Genomic DNA, 22,267 nt, shown 5'->3' with positions numbered 1-22,267 from the left:
CAGTGTTACAAAATCATGAGTAAGGAAGAGATTCCATCTAAATGCAGGTATGAGACACGGGAAAGAATGAAAGATGATGATGACTATGTTGGTGAGGGAGAAAGAGCATTTGAAGGCTTTGATACGGCACATACTACACTATTTAAGAGAGTGTTGATTATTGAAAGTAAATTAGATAAATGGATAAAGGAGAGTATGGGAATGAAAGAATGAAGAACAGGAAAAAGAGCTCCAGAAATTGAAAGAAAGGATAAAAAGAGTGGAAGAAAACAAAACTAGGCTAAGAGCAGAAAATGAAGAATTAAAAAAGGAAGTACACTTAACCCTCAGCTATCACGCCCAATTGGGGCCAAAATAGCCATGCCATAGCCGAAAACGCGATAGCCGAGTTAATCTTGGCGGGAAGACGGTTTTGGCGAATGAGCGCTCAAATATTCCATGACGTCATGGCGGGTCTCGCGATAGCAGGCATCTAAGGTCGCGATGATGAAATTTTACCAGCTTTTCATGGAAGAAGGATTCGGTAAAGCCGAGAAAGAAAAAGAGGAGCTAAAAGATCTAGTTAACAAAGAGGAGAAAAGAGTACAAGACGTGATTAAAAAAGAAGTACAGGCATGGAGAATCCAAGATAAGAAAGACAAGAAAACATTTCAGGAAGTATTTCAAGAACAGTTAAAAGAAAGAGATGAAAATATGACAAACAAAATGATAAGAGTCCTTAAGAAAAAAGAAAATTTAATAAGAGAAATTGCAGAAAAAAAGTGTAATTAATTTTGGCCTGAAAGAAAAGAATGTTAAATATAGACCAAGAATGGAAAAAGACGAAATGAAATCAGTAAAAGACCTACTAAAACATCTTAATGACGAGGATAGACATTACTTAGAAGAGGAAGTAGAAGAAATCCATAGAATGGGACCATATCAAGGAGGAACAGTGAGACCAATTAAGATACTACTAAAATCACAAGCAGCAACAGAAAAGATACTACAGGAAAAGTCCTTAAATCCGGAACCTTTTAATCCGGAAAATTTGAAAGGCTGAGTTAAATATGTAAAAAATAAGAAATAATAGTAATAAATATATAATAATAATAGCCGAAACCGAACATGTCATCACCGACATTGAGTTTAACACAAACTCGTAAGATTGATTGATTGATTGATACATTTATTGTTGAATTAATAAATAATTACAACAAAGGAGGAGGATGGGCCTTGCCACCCACCCCCTGGGCAAGGACTTAAGGTTAAAGTATCACAAAAATAACTCTGGACAGTATACACAGCAAGAATACAAGTATTTCAATAAATAAATACACATATTGCACACCTTATTGCCTAAGACATCCTACAGTCTGGGAGCAAACTGAGGATATTCCCTGAGTATTTCCTTGAGGGTGGCAGAGTCTAGGAGATGGTCAATGAGGCTGTACAAGTCATGCTGACCTTGTGGCCTAAATTTAGCAATGAGAGGACATTCCATGATATAGTGACGCAGAGGGTATTGGTGCAGCACACAGCACACAGCACACACCAGGAGAAGTACTGACTTCCCAAAAGTATTTGTAGCCTAATCTGAGCCTCATTGCCACTCTGTCATGTGATGCAGTGTGTCTCCCGTAGGTGTAAGCACAGCTCTGGGAGACACAGGGAGACACGTGCATAGTGAAGACTAGTGCTATTGCCCTTATGGTAATAAAGCTCCAACTGAACACTAATGCTACTTTGTACAAAGTCCTTAATGCTACTCTTAACATAACCCAGAGTGTACTCAGTGCCAGGGTTCACTGTGTCATCTTGTAGGGCACACTGAGCAAGGTGGTCTGCTTTTTCATTTAGCGGGACACCCACATGAGAGGGTATCCAGATGAAATGGACCATGGCACCAGCACCTTCAAGGGCGTGGATGAGATCAAGACACTTATTAACTAGGTCACAGTCCATGGGGGAGGTGGATTGAAGGGCGTACAATGCAGCCTGACTGTCAATAAAGAAATATACATTCTTATGGAGAGGCGCCGCAATGTGGAGCGCCTCCAGAACAGCATACAGTTCTGCTCTAGTGGAAGACATGGGTGCAGGGAGCCACCTGGAAACCTCAGTGTCAGTGTAGAGACTGGCAGAGATGTAGTCACGGATGAACAGCCCACATCCAGACCTGCTGCCATTGACTGACCCATCACAATAAACATGAATAACCTGAACGTGTGGGTACTTGGACAATTTAGTCATGAACATGTCTTGCAGCACATGAGGGAGCCAGTCCCTCTTGGGCTGATGCAGTGAGTGAATATCAACACTGACACGGTGAGGGTTCCAGGCAGGTTGCAGCGGTGACATAACAACGTTAATACAAGCCTTGACTACACCTACACTTGTCAGTACTCCCAAGATCTTCCTGAGGTATGGTGTTGTAGGAGTGCGAGGACCATGATACAGGGGGGTCAGTGATCCCTTTAGAGAGTCAGAGCCCGTGCATAGCATACGACTAATTGTGCAACAAGTAATTTCCTGTACCCTACACATAATACTCGGCAGGTGCAGTTCAGCTCTGAGGACCTCAATCCGTGCAGTCCTGGGGCATCCCAAGATTATCCGCATGGCTTCATTCTGTACAAGCTCCAGGGGATGGAGTTGATTGGCACTAAATTATTAAAACAGGGGCGGCATAATCAATAAGGGACCATATGACAGATATATAGAACATTCTTAGGACTGGAATGCCCACCCCAGGCCCCTGTTGGCTAGCAGCCGAAGTGGTGCTAGCCGTGGCAGACAGAGGTCTCGAACATAGTGGACGGCTTGAAGAGACTTCCTAAAACTCATCTGAACACCCAGGTACTTGTGTATATGAACTCTAGGGATGGGGATGTCATTTACAGTGGGCAGCCGAGAGATCTTCCCTTTAGCTTGAAATTTTGTTTTACATTCATTAATCACTAGTCCCATTTGGACACACAACACTGCCAGTTGTGACAAAGCAACCTGGAGAATCCTGGGTGTGGGGCATTGGAGGAGTATGTCATCAGCATAGATGAGGACCTGGGCGCCCTGCGGAAAGGAACAGCACGCAATTTTGTACATTAAAACATTGAAAAGCATTGGACTAAGGACTCTACCCTGTGGTGTTCCAAGCTCAAAAACTTCCTCAGAGGAGACTGCACCTTGAAACCAAACCTGTGCTGTTCTATTGTACAAATAGTCCCTGATCCATCCTAATAATCTATCTTTGACACCTTTGAGAATGAGTTCCTCCATAATAACATCTTTGTTGGCCCTGTCAAAGGCACCCTTGAGATCAATGAAAGCTCTGCAGGTAGCATCCTTATTTATAAGACACTCAACAAAACAATGACTTGTAGAGTGACCTTTTAGGAAGCCATGTACATTGCCAGAGAGTACATGGCCCACCTTGTATATAAGCCTGTTCAATATTACCCGTTCCATCATCTTACACAGACAGCTGGTGAGAGAAATAGGGCGAAAAGTGCCATCACCTTTGGGTATTGGGATGACGATGGCTGTTTTCCAAGAGCGGGGAAGCTTGCCTGCAGTGAAAGACATGTTAAATAAATCCAAGATAGGGTTGTCTACCTTTACCTCCAGGAGAGCATTGAGAATATCATAAGTGATGCCATCCTTGCCAGGAGCTGTTGACTTGCCCAACTTGACTGCCGAGAGGAGTTCGTCATGTGTGATAGGCACACAGGTGTCGTCCAGCAGAGGAACACTGTGGCAAAGCAACTCCATCCTTCGTGGTTTTTGCTGATCAAGTGCCTCCTGGTGTTCCACAGGAAGGCTAGAGAAGGATGAGGCTTCCTTTCACTGCAAGATGAGTTCTCGTGCCCTGCCATCTGGACTTGCCGCGGACGCTGTTGACATGGTGCCACACCTCCCAGAGGGACCGGGTCCTGCGCACCTTGTCCAGGAAGGAGACCCAATATTTCTTCCTTTCCTGCTGCCGCAGATCCGTGAGGTGTTGAGCCATGGTAACCATGGCATCCCGTGACTCTGTGTCTGCTGGGTTGAGCTGCCAACGTCTCTGGTAGGCAGCGAGCGTCTGTTGGCAGTTCAGTATGACAGGGTCGGTAGCATAAGTCCAACGGCGTGGAGCATGGGCCCTTGCTGGAACCCTTGGAGTCGCAATGAATCCCTCAATGGTGCGCAGGAGTCCGTCGTACAGTGCCTCTGCATCAGCAAAGGAGCCCTTCATGGCAGCGTACCACGCCACCACATGGATGACGAGGTCCGTCATCTTGGATGGTGGCACCGTCAAGCGCTTCCTGGGCACTGCTGGGGCGGACTGCACCAGGAGGGTCGTCTCCAGGGCGAAGTGGTCACTCAGCAATGACGTGACAAAATAAGTTTGGGCAGTATACGTTGGCATATTGATGAGGGCTACATAATCAAGTCTGTCTCCTTGAACATGTGTGGGTGTGTGGTCCCCAGTAAGTACAGCTGTATCTGTGGTGTCAAGGAAAGCCTTCCAGCGCACACCATTGGCATTGGTGGTGAGGTGGCTTCCTAGTTCCTTATGCCTGGCATTAAGGTCACCCATGATAACACTCTGCTCTTCAAGAACATACTCAGGAAAATTTGCAATATTAAGGGCACCAGTATGAATGTACATGTTTACAAAGTAAATAATTTCATCCACAGTGTGCAAGCAAACAGTAATAAATTCAATACCCTCAGTGACCCCCATTTCCATGAAGTTAACTGGAATCCCATGTTTAATGTAAGTGGCCATCCCCCAACTACTGCCATCACCCCAACTGAGGGTGTGGGAGGCATAACCCCGCAGGTCAGGCACCCTTGGCCCTACCTCCTGTAAGGCAATAATGTCAGGCTTATGGAGAAGGACATGAGAGTGTAAGTCAGTGAAACGGGCATGTAGACCATTGACATTCCATGTTAGGGTGCGGAAAGTCTTACCGTTCATCGCGATGGTGTTGCATCTGTGTCTTCAGGCCATCCACTTCCTGTGTCAGGTGATACATCTGCTCCATCAGCATCTGCATGGCTGCCATCAGATGTCCCTTGTCTGGCTCGGGGCTGGCAGTCTTCAGATTTCCCTGGTCTGGCTCGGAGTTGGCAGTCTTCAGATTTCCCTGGTCTGGCTCGGGGCTGGCAGTCTTCAGGTGTCCCTGGTCCGGCTTGGGGCTGGCAGTCCGGGCTGGGATTGGACTGTGGCACTGCTTCTTCTTTCAGCTGACCAGTGTCCATTCACCTGCATTATCCTCCTCACAGTCTGACACAGGTGACTTGCTCTCTGAAGCAGGGGGAGCAGGGACCATCCCTGAGAGGCTCCGGGGCTGTCGTGTGACTCCCTTGACTGGCTTGGCGGGGGTATCCATCCTCGGTGTGGGTGCAGCAGCAGTTGCACATTGCCCTGCGGCCTTGGCCTTTATCGTGGGTGGGTCACACAGGCTATGCTGACATACGGCACTCTCTCCTTGGACCTGTTGAGCACCGCTGGCTAGGGATGGGGTTGGGGCCACAGTGGAGGTCTCACTGCATACTGTGTGCTGCTGGTTCTTGAAGGCGGCAAACTCGGTACTAAGACCAGAGACTGTTGCAGTCAGATTGTCCACTCTGGCGGCTAGTGCACTCACCACTGCCATTAGCTGCTGGGTAGTGTCGGTGCCAGGCAGTTCCTGAGTGATGCCTGCCTGGGACACTGTGTTTAGAGGCACTGTAGCAGTGCGCTGCGGCAAAGGTGGTAACACGGCAGGTGTGGTTGAAGTGCCAGCGGTGGGGCAGGAAGGCTGGGACAGGTGAGGGGTAGCGGCCGTGAAGGAGGGCTTCGTCGCCCATGCGTTGGTCTGAGGAGGTGGAGCTTGGCGGAAAACGCCTGGGCTGACTCACCTCATCCGTGGCAGGTTCCCTTTGGGGCCGAGGCCTGAGAGTGCAGAGGGTGGAGTGGGCGTTGTGGTCACCCTCACAATTGCAGCAGTGAGGAGGGATGTTGGTGCCCTCGTTGATCTTATCCAGGCACTGTGTTGACTTATGGGGCCCAGCACAGTACCTGCAGCGAGGGGCAGACTGGCAGCGCCACTCCTTGTGTCCCCAGCGACTGCAGTGGCGGCACAGGTCAGGTTCAGGTGTATACCGCTACACACGCCGATGTCCAAGGCCCAGGAGATTCACCTCAGTGGGCACCTTGCCTTTCACCACTCCCAACAGTTGGGGCCTTGCCATCTGCCCTACCATCCTCCTCTTCAGCACATGGAATCCAGCTGGTACCTCTATCAGGTTGACATTGATGTGGGTCGCCACTCCATAGATAATAACAGGGTGAGTGCCATCGTCGCCAGGGCACTCCATAACCAGGCCCAGAAAGCCCTCACTCACCAGGGTGGCGTAAAAGGAGGAGTCAGTACTGACTGTTATATAGGGCTGGTTCCGTCCCTCCTTGTACAGTGGCTGCAGGTCTGAATGTTGTTTCAGCAGGGCAACAAACCAGCTGAAAAGCTCACTGGCTGTCTTCCCATGGCCAGCAGGGAAGAACAGACGATGCCTTTGTTTATGGTCCGAGGTGGCCGGGGCAGGTTCATCTCGACATGGAATCTGGTCAGCAGCAGCATTTCCCTGGTGTTTTTTCTTGCCAGATGGTGCAGGACGAGGCTCCTCAACAATCTCCATGTCCTCTAGGGCTGCTACGCCTACCTCCACCTCAACAGTGCCTGAGACGAGCATAGTCCTTTGTGCTGGGCCCACGTGGGAAGCAGCAGGCTTTGTGGCAGGGGGCACCACCAAGCCCAGGCACGGACGCTTATTTTCTGTCTTCTTCTGGCTTATTTCTGGCTGGCAAAATGGGCCTAGACCTCCCTCAGTAGCCAGTGAGTAGGCGTGTTCACTCCAAATCACTTCTGATTTTCTCTTGTAGGGGCTGCAACTCATGTAAACACGGAGTAATAATTTTGATGTCCTTTTGACTCAGCGGGGAGGACGCAACTGCAAACTCGTAAGAGAATAATATTTGGAGGTATTATAAGTGGTGTTTTATGTTTCTGTAGGTGATGTGCGTGCGTGCGTGTAATTGACCTCGGTCGTCTGCTGGTCACCCAGCCAGTCTTCTCCATTACGGAGCGAGCTCAGAGCTCATAGACTGATCTTCGGGTAGGACTGAGACCACAACACACTCCACACACCGGGAAAGCGAGGCCACAACCCCTCGAGTTACATCCCGTACCTATTTACTGCTAGGTGAACAGGGGCTACACATTAAGAGGCTTGCCCATTTGCCTCGCCGCTGGGACTCGAACCTGGGCCTCTCGATTGTGAGTCGAGTGTGCTAACCACTACACTACGCTGTGTGTGGGTGTGTATGTGTTGCGGAGTTCTGGGCCCCGTATTTATAAAACTATGATTCGACATAAGGTAAACATAAGTCCACAAGATGGCGGACACCATGACTTACATGAAACATAAGTCTTATGTCTCACGTTAGGTCATCATAAACTCGCATTCCCGTTATGTTTGGGTGGGAGCAAGAATAGCATCGCTATGTCGAATCATAAAGTCAACATGTCGGAGGCAGTGGGACAGAGACGACGCCACATGAGAAGTTTTCGTGATCGTAGAGACGTGTTGGCTGAAGTAAGTGACTCAGAACTGATAAGAGGTATCAGTTAGAGCGTGCAGCCAAGATATATGGGGCTGACATGCAAGGTTTCTTAGGGAAAGTGAACTCTAGCAGGGGTGTGAGAGGGAGACGGTGACAGCTGGATGCCGCCTTGAGGGAGACTGTGGTTACCCCAGTAAAAAGTGGCTTCTGACACTATATCTTCGACCTCTGCCTGCCCCACACTCCAACTACAATAGGTAAGTTTTGCAACATTAATATTTTTAATATTAGACAGTTTGTTTCATTCATTCCATATTGCACATATACTCTTTAGTCTCAGTGAGTTTAGTGGGTTAGATTAGGGTGTTATTACATCTCATGGCATAAAGAAAAAGTTCTCAGCAAACTAGTTGCTTGTAATATAATACAGTGGTACATATCTTTACCACTGGAAATTGTTAGCTCCAAAGACATTAGTTTTACCAAATTTATCATTAAGGTAAATCAGGTTAGGTTTAGTTAAGTTAGTTTAGATTAGGGAAGTATATAGTTGGTTTAATTAGATTTAGTTCATTGTTAAGGTAGATTTAGTTATGCTTACTTTGGTTACATTAGGTTTTATTTATTTTCTTACCAAACTTGTCATCAATGCTAGGTAAGGTTCAGTTAATTTCCTGTCAGTTTGTTAAGATGGGTTAGGCTAGGTTTAGTTAAGTTAGGTATAGCCAAGTTTGGTTTATTTATTTATTCATTTATTGTTATTGTCATGTGTGAGAAATTTTATTTTGATCATTTTGATGTGCCTTGATTGAATCTAGTAACTATTTTCATTGCAAATCAATGTTTTACATCTTTGGGGTGGTTAAGAAATTAGAAAAAAGATCTTCCCCCCAAAAAGTAGTTTCATTACAAAATGTTAGATAGTGCATCTATATATATATATATATATATATATATATATATATATATATATATATATATATATATATATATATATATATATATATATATATACTATTTTACTTGTTTTTTTAATTTATTAACTTTATTTCACAGATGGTGCTCAACTTCTACAACCCCTTGCTACATCATCCACTGAGACGGTGGATGTCTTGGCACCGCAGGTTTAGCCGTGTTAGGCGTTGGAAGTGCTGCCGTAGCATTTCCGTCTGTACTGTTATGAACAATGACAACAAATGTTAGTTAAACCATCACAAGCATATTTATTGCAGATCCATCTCACTATCTATATAAGAGGTAAACAATCCTCTCAAGGAGGAAGTATCTTCCTGCCCCCATACTCCTCATACACAGTGTAAGTGTATATAGTGTGTGTGTGGTTGCCCCATTTTTTGCTGTCTTCCTCCTGGAGGAGAGTGTTGGCTTTGTCTATACATAGATAGATAGTTAATGTCCTTACACTTCAGTTTTAAAGATATTTTGTATGCTTATTGATATTTTCAGCAGTAGGGTAATGTGCTGTTATTGTGTTGCAGACAGGTACTGAGTGCACTTGTCATTAAGACACATTCATGTGTGGATGCATTTCTTGTGAGCTACCATTTCCAACCTTCCATAATTGAATATCAACATGGGAAATTCTTCATATCAATGAGACCCATCAATTTGATTAGGTTAAGTTACTGGAAGTTATACTCTGTTATGTGTAAGGTGGCAGAAGTTGTCCTTTATACCTGGAAGCATTAAATACAATAAATGGATAGTTTGTTGCCTGTGTTTCTCCAAACCTAAGCAGCATGTTTATAAAGGAAGGCAGGTGGGCATTACTGAATGTTTGAGGGAGAGTGAATGTGAGGTATAAAAGAAGTGGTGTGGTGTGCGTCAAATGATAAAAGCAAAGGAGTGAAAAAAAAAAGGGTGTGTTCTCATAATGTCACCTAGAATGTAGGAGAATATAGATATACAAGGGTGGAATGGTTAATACTTTTAAAAACCAAGATGATCCATACGTATATGGAATGATTTCCTCACTCAAATTCTTGTCTATGTCATCAAATAGATCCATTAGTAAAGTGGCCACTAATATTCAATGCTTCACTACTAGCTTTCATAAAGCATAGCAATATAGGCTTTCCTATCCAAAAATGGGGGGAAAAATAATGATTAGTTTATCAATTAACACTGCTGCTTATTGTGCTTGCCTAAATATCTCTTTTACTTAAGTACCTTAAATAGGATTGTGCAAGAAGTGCCAGTATTACAAGTGCACATTACAAGTGCCATTACAGATTGTTACACCTTATCATTGTGAATATTTCTATCCCTAGACACACCTTCCATACTTGAATATCAACACTGGAAATTTTTCTTCAAATCAATGTATCTTAAGTAACATTGTTAGTTTAGGATAAGTTAGGTTATTGGAAATTATTCCTCAAATCAATGTATCTTAAGTGACATTGTTAGTTTAGGATAAGTTAGGTCATTGGAAATTATTCTTCAAATCAATGTATCTTAAGTGACATTGTTAGTTTTGGATGTTGGGTCACTTAAGGTTGCTAGGTTGAAGTTAACAATGCATATTGCTTGCTGACACAACAGTTGCTGCTTCATTTCCTCATCTGTGGTGGGTGTGGTACATCCATCATATCAGTAACAACCAACAACAAAACGAAGTAGCATTATATGCAACTACACGTGCCTGGGTCATATGCTGTTTGTTTACATCGGGTGAAGTGGAGTCAGTGGACAGAGACACTATTATTGATTATGTTCGCCTTCAAATATACTTAAATTTCATATATTGTTAATCTTATTAATACAAAAAGAGCCTCAGACATGTTTATTTGTTCAAATCATCGTAACTGGATTAGTTTCAGTCCATAAGTTTCACCACTATGTTGCGGTTGGCATCCCTGCGCTAAGTCGAGCTAATGATGAGGGGTTACCGAGCCATAACTTTGCCACCTATGTTGCATCATAGAATCCGGAATGCCTGAAACCCCATGACTTCCGTATTTCAGGACTTTTACTGTATATAGAACAACAAAACTCAGAGAAACAAGGTTGCAAAGATATAAAACTGAGGAAGGGAAGATGTCTGAGAGATGTTAGAAAATATAGTTTCCCGCAAAGATGTGTTGAGACTTGGAACAGTTTGAGTGAGGAAATGGTGTCAGCATTGAGTGTGCATAGTTTTAAAGAAAAATTGGATAAGTGTAGATATGGAGACGGGGCCACACAAGCATAAAGCCCTGTAAAACTACAACTAGGTAAATACAACTAGGTAAATACACACACAAGAATGGTTCCAGAATTTAAAGGGATGACATATGAGGAGAGACTAAAGGCTATGGATCTACCAACCTTGGAGCAGAGAAGAGAGAGAGGGGATCTGATACAAGTTTATAAATTGATTAACAGAAGGGATGAAGTGGATAATGAGAAACTGATCCTGAGAGGAGAATATGACTTTAGAAGCACAAGATCGCATAGTAAGAAACTAAAGAAGGGACGATGTCTGAGAGATGTTAGAAAATTTAGTTTCCCGCAAAGATGTGTTGAGACTTGGAACAGTTTGAGTGAGGAAGTGGTGTCAGCAAAGAGTGTACATAGTTTTAAAGAAAAATTGGATAAGTGTAGATATGGAGACGGGACCACACGAGCATAAAGCCCAGGCCCTGTAAAACTACAACTAGGTAAATACCCACACACACACACACACACACACACACACACACACACACACACACACACACACACACACACACACACACACACACACACACACACATACACACACATTGAGACGTGGAACAGTTTAGATGAAGAAGTAGTGTCTGCAACGAGTGTGCACACTTTTAAAGTAAGATTGGATAAGTGTAGATATGGAGACGGGGCCACACGAGCATAAAGCCCAGGCCCTGGAAAACTACAACTAGGTAAAATACAACTAGGTAAAAATACACACACACACACCCGGTAGCTCAGTAGTTAGAGCGCTGGCTTCACAAGCCAGAGGACCGGGGTTCGATTCCCGGCTGAGTGGAGATATTTGGGTGTGTCTCCTTTCACGTGTAGCCCTGTTCACCTAGCAGTGAGTAGGTACGGAATGTAAATCGAGGAGTTGTGACCTTGTTGTCCCGGTGTGTGGTGTGTGCCTGTTCTCAGGCCTATCCGAAGATCGGAAATAATGAGCTCTGAGCTCGTTCCGTAGAGTAACGTCTGGCTGTCTCATCAGAGACTGCAGCAGATTAAACAGTGAAACACACACACACAGGCATGGAAAATCCAAGATAAGAAAGACAAGGAATCATTTCAGGAAGTATTTCAAGAACAGTTAAAAGAAAGAGATGAAAATATGACAAACAAAATTATAGGAGTCCTGAAGAAAAAGAAAATTTAGTAATAGAAATTGCAGAAGACAAGTGTAATTATTTTTGGACTGAAAGAAAAAAATTGTTAAATATAGACCAAGAAGGGAAAAGGACGAAATGAAATCAGTAAAAGACCTACTAAAACATCTAAATGACGAGGATAGACAGAACTTAGAAGAGGAAGTAGAAGAAATCCATAAAATGGGACCATATCAAGAAGGAGCAGTGAGACCAATTAAGATATTACTAAAATCACAAGCAGCAGCAGAAGAAATACTATATAGAAAAACAAAACTCAGAGAAACAGAAGGTTGCAAGATATATATATATATATATATATATATATATATATATATATATATATATATATATATATATATATATATATATATATATATAAAGAAAAATAGAAACAAGGAGGAAAGGAAGAGACACAACAAACTGGTGGCAGAAGCAAGAGAAAAAAATAATGAAAGGTCAGAGGAGGAGAAGGCATTTTTTTTTAGAGAATTCTAGGAGACAGGATAAGGAAATGGTATATAAAAGAGAAGGAACAGAAAAAAATGGAGCAAGGTTAACTAAAAATAATACGAACAAGAGATTAAAAATGATGTATACAAACATAGATGGGATTTTATCTAGTAAATTAGAATTAAGAGATTACATAAAAAAAAAAGAAGAACCAGATATTGTATGCCTATGAGGCAATAAAAATAGACATAGATAAAAGTTATAATATATGGAGGAGAGACAGAGTGGGTAAAAGAGAAGGAGGAGTCATGATGATGTTAAGGAAGGAGATAGTGGTAAATCAAGTGGAGTTTGGGGAAGAAAAATCAGAAATACTGTATGTTAAGATGCATATTAATAAAAGGAGTTAACAATCATTGGAACATATGTGCCACCAAAACAAACTCATGGACTAATCAAGAATATAAAGACATGATAGATGACACAATAAGGAGTCTTACAAGAATCATTAAAGAAAGGAGAAAAGTGATATTAGTAGGAGATTTCAACTGTAAGGAGGTGGACTGGGAAAATTATGAAAGTGGTATGGGGGAAGAAGCCTGGGGAGATAGATTCCTGAACCTAATGATAGATAATTTGATGGTCCAAAGAGTAAAGGAAAACACAAGATTCAGAGGAAATGATGAGCCGGCAAGATTAGACCTAGTTTTACAAGGGATATACCAATTAACGATGATATAAGATACAAGTGCCCATTGGGAAAGAGTGACCATGTAATATTAGAATGGATATAGAAGAAGGAAAGGAAGATAGAGATGAATCATACAAAGGAGACCGATTAAATTACAGAAAGGCTGATATTGAGAATCTCAAGAACTATTTTAAAACGTAAACTGGGAGGAGATGGAAAACTTAACGGTTCAAGAGAAATATAACTTATTTTTGGAAATATACAAAACTGGGGTCAGGAATATGTCCGAAATATAGACCTAAAGAAGAAGGAAAGAAAGATTGGTTTAATGCAAGATGTGCTAGGGCAAAGGAGAAACGAGATGGAGCATGGAAAAGGTGGAGAAGAAACAGAAATCCAGAAAATAAGGAAAACTTCAAAACAGCAAGAAATGAATATGCTAAGGTGAGAAAGGAAGAAGAAAGAACTATGAAAAGGACATTGTCGAAAATGTAAGGAACAACCAAAATTGTTCTACAGATTCATAAATGGAAAAATAAGACAAAAAGAAACAATAGAAAGGTTAAAAGGAGAAACGGAATGGTGGAAGACCCAAAAGTATGGCAGAACTGTTAAATAGTAAATTTCAGGAGGTCTTTACTAAGGAATCCAAATTTGAAAGACCACAGGGTAATAGAGACTGTCTATATGAAAGAGATTAAAGTAACCAAGCTTGAAATAAAAAGTTGATGAAGGAACTGGATGAGGAAAAGGCAATGGGACCGGATGAAGTCTCAGGCAGAATACTGAAAGAATGTAGGGAAGAACTAGCAAGTCCAATATACAACATCATAAAATGCTCAATAGAAAATGGAACAGTGCCAGTGGAGTGGAAAAGAGCTGAGGTGGTTCCCATATATAAGAGCGGAAGGAAGGAAGAACCTTTAAATTACAGACCGGTATCACTAACTAGTGTAATATGCAAGATGTGTGAAAAGTAATAAAGAAGCAATGGATTGAGTTTCTTGAAGACAACAAATATTATCAAATAGCCAATTTGGTTTTAGAAAAGGTCGGTCATGTGTAACAAATTTATTGAGTTTCTACTCTAGAATAGTTGATAAAGTACAAGAGAGAGAGGATGGATTGACTGTATTTATTTAGATTTAAAAAGGCATTTGATAAAGTGCCACATGAAAGATTACTATGGAAGTTAGAGGAGAAGGGTGGCTTAAAAGGAAGCACATTGAGATGGATGAAGAATTACTTGAGGGGAGAGAAATAAGGACGATAGTTAAAGATATGAAGTCCAAGTGGAGAGCAGTAGACAGCGGATTGCCACAGGGGTCAGTATTGGTGCCAATACTTTTTCTCGTATATATAAACGACATTCCAGAGGGAGTGAACAGCTATGTAAATCTGTTTGCGGGCGATGCGAAACTGTGCAGAGTCATTAAACAAAAAGAGGATTGTGAAATACTACAGGAAGACTTCAACAAGATCTGGAAATGGAATAAAAAATGGGAGATGGAATTCAATGTGGACAAAAGCCATGTCATGGAAATGGGAAAAAGTGAAGGACGACCAGTGGGAATCTATAAGATTGGAGTAGAACTAGAAAAAGTAAAAAAGGAAAAGGACTTGGGAGCAACAATGGAAGAAAACAATCAACCGGTAAGCCATATTGATAGAATTTTCAGAGAGACATATAATTTGCTAAGGAATAATGGATTAGCATTTCACTATATGGACAAAGAAATGATGAAGAAATTGATAAGTACTAAAATAAGACCTAAATTGGAATATGCAGGAGTTGTGTGGAACCCCCATAAAAAGAAACACATAAGAAAATTGAGAGACTACAAAAATGGCTACAAGAATGGTTCCAGAATTTAAAGGGATGACATATGAGGAGAGACTAAAAGCAATGGATCTGCCAACCCTGGAACAGAGAAGAGAGAGAGGGGATCTGATGCAAGTTTATAAATTGATTAACGGAATGTATCAAGTGGATAATGAGAAACTAATCCTGAGAGAAGAATATGACATTAGAAGCACAAGATCGCATAGTAAGAAACTGAGGAAGGGAAGATGTCTGAGAGATGTTAAAAAATATAGTTTCCCGCAAAGATGTGTTGAGACTTGGAACAGTTTGAGTGAGGAAGTGGTGTCAGCAAAGAGTGTACATAGTTTTAAAGAAAAATTGGATAAGTGTAGATAATGAGAGAGGGCCACATGAGCATAAAGCCCAGGCCCTGTAAAACCACAACTAGGTAAAACACAACTAGGTAAATACACACACACACCCCAGACGTGGTGGAGTAAGGAAGCGCTGGCATCGCTCAGACAATCAGCTGATCTTCACTACCTATTGTATAGTATTTACAGTGGCCTGGGCAAGTAGTGTGGACTCGTTTTTCATGAAATTAAAGAATCATGAGTAAAGAAGAGATTCCATCAAAATGCAGGTATGAGACTAGGGAAAGAATGAAAGAAAATTATGACTATGTTGATGAGGGAGAGAGCACATTTGAAGGTTTCGATACGGCGAATACTTCACTACTTAAGAGAGTGTTGAATATTGAATGTAAACTAGATAAATGGATAAAGGAGAGTATGGGAATGAAAGAGAATGAAGAACAGGAAAAAAGAGTTTAAAAAACTGATAGAAAGGATAAAAAAAGTGGAAGAAAACGAAGCTAGGCTAAGAGCGGAAAACGAAGAACTGAAAAAGGAAGTAGTTAACTACAAGAAGCAGATGGAAGAAGGACTCGGTAAAGCCGAGAAAAAAAAAGAGAAGCTAAAAGATCTAGTAAGCAAAGAAGAGGAAAGAGTACAGAATGTGATTAAAAAAGAAGTACAAGCATGGAGAGTCCAAGATAAGAAAGATAAGGCTGATTATCAGGAGGTGATTCAAGAATAACTAAAAGAAAAAGAAGAAAATATGACAAACAAAATGATAGGAGTCCTCAAGACAAGAAAATCTAGTTAGAGAAATTGCAGAAAAAAAGAAGAGTGTAGTCGTATTTGAAATAAAAGAAAAAAATATAAAATATAGACCAAGAAGAGAAAAAGAAGAAATGAAATCAGTCAAAGACCTACTAAAAAATCTAAACGACGAAGATAGGCAGAACTTAGAAGAGGAAGTAGAAGAAATAAACAGAATGGGACCATATCAAGAAGGAAAAACAAGTACTACTAAAATCACAAGCAGCAACAGTAGAAATATTATATAGAACAACAAAACTCAGAGAAACAGAAGGCTGCAAGGATATCTATATAAAGAAAAATAGAAATAAAGAAGAAAGGAAGAGATACAACGAACTAGCGGCAGCAGTAAGGGAAAAAAATAATGAAAGGTCAGAAGAGGTAATAAAGGCATTTTTTTGGAGAATTCTAGGAGACAGGATAAGGAAATGGTATATAAAAGAGAAGGAAGAGAAAAAAGTGGAATAAGTTTAACTAAAAATGATAAAGGCAAGAGACTAATATTGATGTATACGAACATAGACAGGGTTTTATCAAGTAAATTATAATTAAGAGATTACATAAAGAAAAGAAAATCCGGATATTGTATGCCTGGCTGAAACAAAACTAAATGAGGCAATCAAAATAGACTTGGATAATAGATATAATGTATGGAGAAGAGACAGAGGAGGTAAAGGAGGAGGAGGAGTTATGATAATGTTAAGGAAGGAGGTAGTGATAAACCAAGTGGAATGTGGGGAAGGAAAAGCAGAAGTACTGTATGTTAAGATGCATATTAATAAAAAAAGAGTTAACAATCATTGTAACATGTGTGCCACCAAAAACAAATTCATGGACCAATCAAGAATATAAAGATATGATAGATGACACAATAAGGAGTCTAACAAGAATCGTTAAAGAAAGGAGAAAAGTGATATTAGTAGGAGATTTCAACTGTAAAGAAGTGGACTGGGAAAATTATGAAAGTGGTATGGAGGAAGAAGCCTGGGGAGAAATATTCCTGAACCTAATGATAGACAATATGATGGACCAGAGAGTAAGGGAATGCACAAGATTCAGAGGAAATGACGAGGCGGCGAGATTGGACTTAGTTTTTACAAGGGGTATACAAATGAATGATGATATAAGATATAAGTTCCCATTGGGAAAGAGTGACCATGTAATATTAGAAATGGATATAGAAGAGGGAAAGGAAGATAGAGACGATTCATACAAAGGAGACCGATTAAATTACAGAAAGGCTGATATTGAGAATCTCAAGAACTATTTTAAAAATGTAAACTGGGAGGAGATGGAAAACTCAGAGACAATGCAAGAGAAGTATAACTTATTTTTGGAATTATACAAAACAGGAGTCAGGGAATATGTCCCGAAATATAAACCTAAAGAAGAAGGAAAGAAAGATTGGTTTAATGCAAGGTGTGCTAGGGCAAAGGAGAAAAGAGATGGAGCATGGAAAAGGTGGAGGAGAAATAGAAATCCAGTAAATAAGGAAAATTTCAAGGCAGCGAGAAATGAATATGTTAAGGTGAGGAAGGAAGAGGCAAAGAACTTTGAAAAGGACATTGTCGAAAAATGTAAGGAGCAACCAAAATTGTTCTACAGATTCATAAATGGAAAAATAAGGCAAAAAGAAACAATAGAAAGGTTAAAAGGAGAGAACAGGATGGTGGAAGACCCAAAAAGTATGGCAGAACTATTAGATAATAAATCCCAGGAGGTCTTTACTAAGGAATCCAAATTTGAAAGGCCACAGGGTAATAGAGAGACAGTCTATATGAAAGAGATTAAAATAACCAAGCTTGAAATAAAAGAGTTAATGAAGGAACTGGATGAAGAGAGGGCAATGGGACTGGATGAAGTCTCAGGCAGAATACTGAAAGAATGTAGGGAAGAACTAGCAAGTCCTATATACAACATCATAAAATGCTCAATAGAAGATGGAACAGTACCAGTAGAATGGAAAAGATCTGAGGTGGTTCCCATATATAAGAGCGGAAGGAAGGAAGAACCTTTAAATTACAGAGCAGTATCACTAACTGGTGTAATATGCAAGATGTGTGAAAGAATAATAAAGAAACAATGGATCGAGTTCCTTGAAGACAACAAATTAATAACAAATAGCCAGTTTGGTTTTAGAAAAAGACAGTCATGTGTTACAAATTTTTTGAGTTTCTTTTCTAGAATAGTTGATAGAGTACAAGAGAGAGAGGGATGGGTTGTCTGTATTTATATGTGCACTTAACCCTCGGCTATCGCGCCTAATTGGGACCGAAATAACCGCGCCATAGCCGAAAACGCGATAGCCGAATTGATCTTGGCGGGAAGGCAGTTTTGGCCAATGATTGCTCAGATATTCCATGACGTCATGGCGGGGCACGCGATAGCAGGCATCTGAGGTCGCGATAATGAAATTTTAGCAGCTTTTCATGGGTGCGTGATAGCAATAAAACGCGATAGCCGAAGTCGCGATAGCCGAGGGTTGACTGTATTTAAAAAAGGCATTTGACAAAGTGCCACATACAAGATTACTGTGGAAATTAGAGGAGAAGGGTGGCTTAAAAGCAAGCACATTGAGATGGATAGAAAATTATTTGAAGGGGAGAGAAATAAGGACGGTAGTTAAAGATATGAAGTCGAAGTGGAGAGCAGTAGAAAGCAGAGTGCCACAGGAATCAGTATTGGCACCAATACTTTTCCTCATTTATATTAATGACATGCCAGAAGGAGTGAACAGCTACATAAATCTGTTTGCAGATGATACGTAACTGTGCAGAGTTATAAAGCAAAAAGAGGATTGTGAAATACTGCAAGAAGACCTAAATAAGATCTGGGAATGGAGTAAAAAGTGGGAAATGGAATTCAATGTGAACAAAAGCCATGTCATGGAAATGGGAAAGAGTGAAAGACGACCAGTGGGAATCTATAAGATGGGAGATGGAGTAGAACTGGAGAAAGTAAAAAAGGAAAAGGACTTACGAGTGACAATGGAAGAAAACAATCAACCGGTAAGCCATATTGATAGAATTTTCAGAGAGACATATAATTTGCTAAGGAATATTGGAGTAGCTTTTCACTACATGGACAAAGAAATGATGAAGAAATTGATAAGTACATACTATAAGAGCTTAGGTGGTTCCCATATATAAGAACAGAAGGAAGGAAGAACCTTTAAATTATAGACTGGTATCACTAAATATTGTAATATGCAAGATGTGTGAAAGAATAATAAAGAAACAATGGATCGATTTCCTTGAAGACAACAAATTAATAACAAATAGCCAATTTGGTTTTAGAAAAAGACGGTCGTGTGTAACTAATTTATTGAGTTTCTATTCTAGAATAGTTGATAGAGTACAAGAGAGAGAGGGATGGGTTGACAGTATTTATATGGGTTTAAAAAAGGCGTTTGACAAAGTACCACATGCAAGATTAGTATGGAAGTTAGAGGAGAAGGGTGGCTTAAAAGGAAGCACATTGAGATGGAAAGAAAATTATTTTAGGGGGAGAGAAATAAGGATGGTAGTTAAAGATATGAAGTCCAAGTGGAGAGCAGTAGAAAGCGGAGTGCCACAGGGGTCAGTATTGGATAATGAGAGACTGATCCCGAGAGAAGAATATGACATTCGAAGCACAAGATCACATAGTAAAAAGCTGAGAAAAGGAAGATATCTGAGAGATGTTAAAATATATAGTTTCCCGCAAAGATGTATTGAGACGTGGAACAATTTAAATGAAGTAGTGTCTGCAACGAGTGTGCATACTTTTAAAGTAAGATTGGATAAGTGTAGATATGGAGACGGGGCCACACGAGCATAAAGCCCAGGCCCTGTAAAACTACAACTAGGTAAATACAACTAGGTAAATACACACACACACACAAAACATTAGAAGTACAAGATTGCATAGTAAGAAACTGAGGAAGGGAAGATGTCTGAGAGATGTTAAAAAATATAGTTTCCCACAAAGATGTGTTGAGACTTGGAACAGTTTGAGTGAGGAAGTGGGGTCAGCAACGAGTGTGTATAGTTTTAAAGAGAAATTGGATAAGTGTAGATATGGAGACGGGGCCACACGAGCATAAAGCCCAGGCCCTGTAAAACTACAACCAGGTAAATACAACTAGGTAAATACACACACACACACACACACACACACACACAGGACATCGTCGATGGCGGATGTGGTCGCTGAGCTCCAGAGCAATCATCTCTAATTCTACAGTTACCATTGCCTAAGAGTAACCAAGGTGGGAAAGGAGCTGGTAATGTTTGTCCCGTCTCCATATAGTCATGTTAACTGTTGATTAGCAAAATAATGTCCAGGGAAGGTAAATATAAACTGTAGCCTGTGTTTGAGCCATCAGCTGGTTTGTTTACATCTGCGCAACATGGCGGCCGTGAACTCGAAAGATGAATCAGACTTCACAGGATTTCAAGGAATAATGGAGAAGAGCGCTTATGTGAAGAAAATTCTGGAGTTGGAAGGTAAAATTGAAAAACTGTTTGAAAAGTATGGGGGCCTGGAAACGAGTTATGACAATGTAATGAAAAAGTGTGCCGATATGAAGAAGGAAAATGAAGCACTGAAAGAGGAAGTTAAGCTAATTAAAGTGAATTGCGAAAAATGTGGAGAATCTCTAGGAAAAGTGATGGAGAAGCAGGCTGAATGGAAAAAAAGTCAGGAAGTGAAAAGAAAGGAGGTAAATTACAAAGTTGCAAGTCTGGAAAAGGAAATCAAAGAGTCTGGGGAGAAAACTTTGGGCCTTGCTGAAATTATAGATCAACAGATCATAGAAGAGAAGATTGCTGAGAAAGTGGTGAAGGTTATTAAATCAAATGAGACATTGGTGAGGGAAACTGTAGACAAAAAGAGATGTGTGGTTATATTTGGTGTGGAGGAGGATAAGACACCGAGTAAAATGGAGAGAGAGAAAAACATAAAAAAGGTGATAGTCACAAAAGGATGTAGATGAATTGGTGGAGAAGTCATGGAGGCTAGCCCAGCAGGAAACAACAAGGAAGATTTGGTTGAGAAGAGATCTCGGTGAAAAGGAAAGAGAAATGTTAAATGAGTTGAGAAAGGAGGCTTTGAAAAAAAATGAAGAGAGGACAGAAGAGGAGAAGAAAGAGTTTTTCTGGAGAATCTTGGATATGAGACTGAGGAAGTGGTTCATAACCCAGAAAAGTACAGCAAGAAAGGACTAAAGAAACTTACATATGAGCGAATGTAATGTATTCCAACATAAATGGAGTGATATCGGGATTTTAGAACTCAACGATTACTTGAGGACAAGAACCCAGATATTGTGGGTCTTACTGAAACAAAACTGAGAGAGGAGAAGACCTGATGATGGTTGGAGAAGGAAATATAATGTTTGGAAAAGAAATAGAGTAGGTAAGATGGGAGGAGGAGTGATGTTGCTGGTTAAAAAGATATAAAGGTGGATCAAGTGAAAGAAGGTATGGGAAAGGCAGAAGTGCTAAAGATCAGAGCAGAAACTAATGAAGGAAAAAGAGGCACTACATAGTGGTGTACGTACCACCTAAGACAAATGCATGGTCAGTACAGGAATATGAAGAAATGATAAGTGATACAGGAACATGTCTGGAAGAAATGTTGGGTGGCTGTGAACGAACTATAATGATGGGAGATTTTAATTGTAAAGAGGTGTGTTGGGAGGACTGGTCAATGGAAGGATCAGAGACAACATGGGGAAATACACTATTGACACTGGCAATGGAAAATGTGTTAACTCAGTGGGTCAAAGAAGATACTAGGTTTGGAGGAGAGGGAGCATCGTCAAGACTGGACTTGGTCTTTAGTACAGAGCCAATGGTCATTGAGGAGATGAGGGTGGAGTGCCCTTTAGCAAAGAGTGATCATGCAGTTTTGGAGTTCAAGGTGATAGATGAAGAGAAATCTAGAAGAAATGAAGAATATAAAGTGGGAAGATGGAATTATGCCAAGACAGATTTTGGAAACCTAAAGAAATTCTTTCAAGAGACAAATTGGATGAAATTCAAGAGTGCTAAGGAGCAAATGAAAAGTGGAAGGAATTTATAAAAATATACAAAGAAGGTGAGAAAAATTTGTACCAATAAGACAACATAGAGAAGTTGGAAAGCAGGACTGGTTTAACGATAGATGTGAAAAGGCTAGAACAAGAAAAGAGGATGCATGGAAGAGGTGGAGAAGGAAAAGACGGATTAAGCAGTGGGAAAGTTACAA

The 22,267-nt window shown here is 40.8% G+C and overlaps 1 protein-coding gene and 1 long non-coding RNA gene across 12 annotated transcripts in view; both read left to right on the top strand.

The window, feature by feature from the left end:
• Positions 1-22,267, top strand: part of LOC123515634 (telomerase reverse transcriptase-like) — a 254,291-nt gene that overhangs the window by 48,820 nt on the left and 183,204 nt on the right. The gene's annotated exons all lie outside the window — the stretch shown is intronic.
• LOC123515637 lies at positions 7,241-9,300 on the top strand. The gene is made up of 2 exons (XR_006677921.1): positions 7,241-7,827; positions 8,627-9,300. It is a non-coding gene; the product is annotated as an uncharacterized LOC123515637 (long non-coding RNA).

The sequence above is a fragment of the Portunus trituberculatus genome, chromosome 39, assembly GCF_017591435.1.
Source record: "Portunus trituberculatus isolate SZX2019 chromosome 39, ASM1759143v1, whole genome shotgun sequence".
NCBI lineage: Eukaryota > Metazoa > Arthropoda > Malacostraca > Decapoda > Portunidae > Portunus > Portunus trituberculatus.
This window is presented reverse-complemented; position numbering and strand designations above follow the sequence as displayed.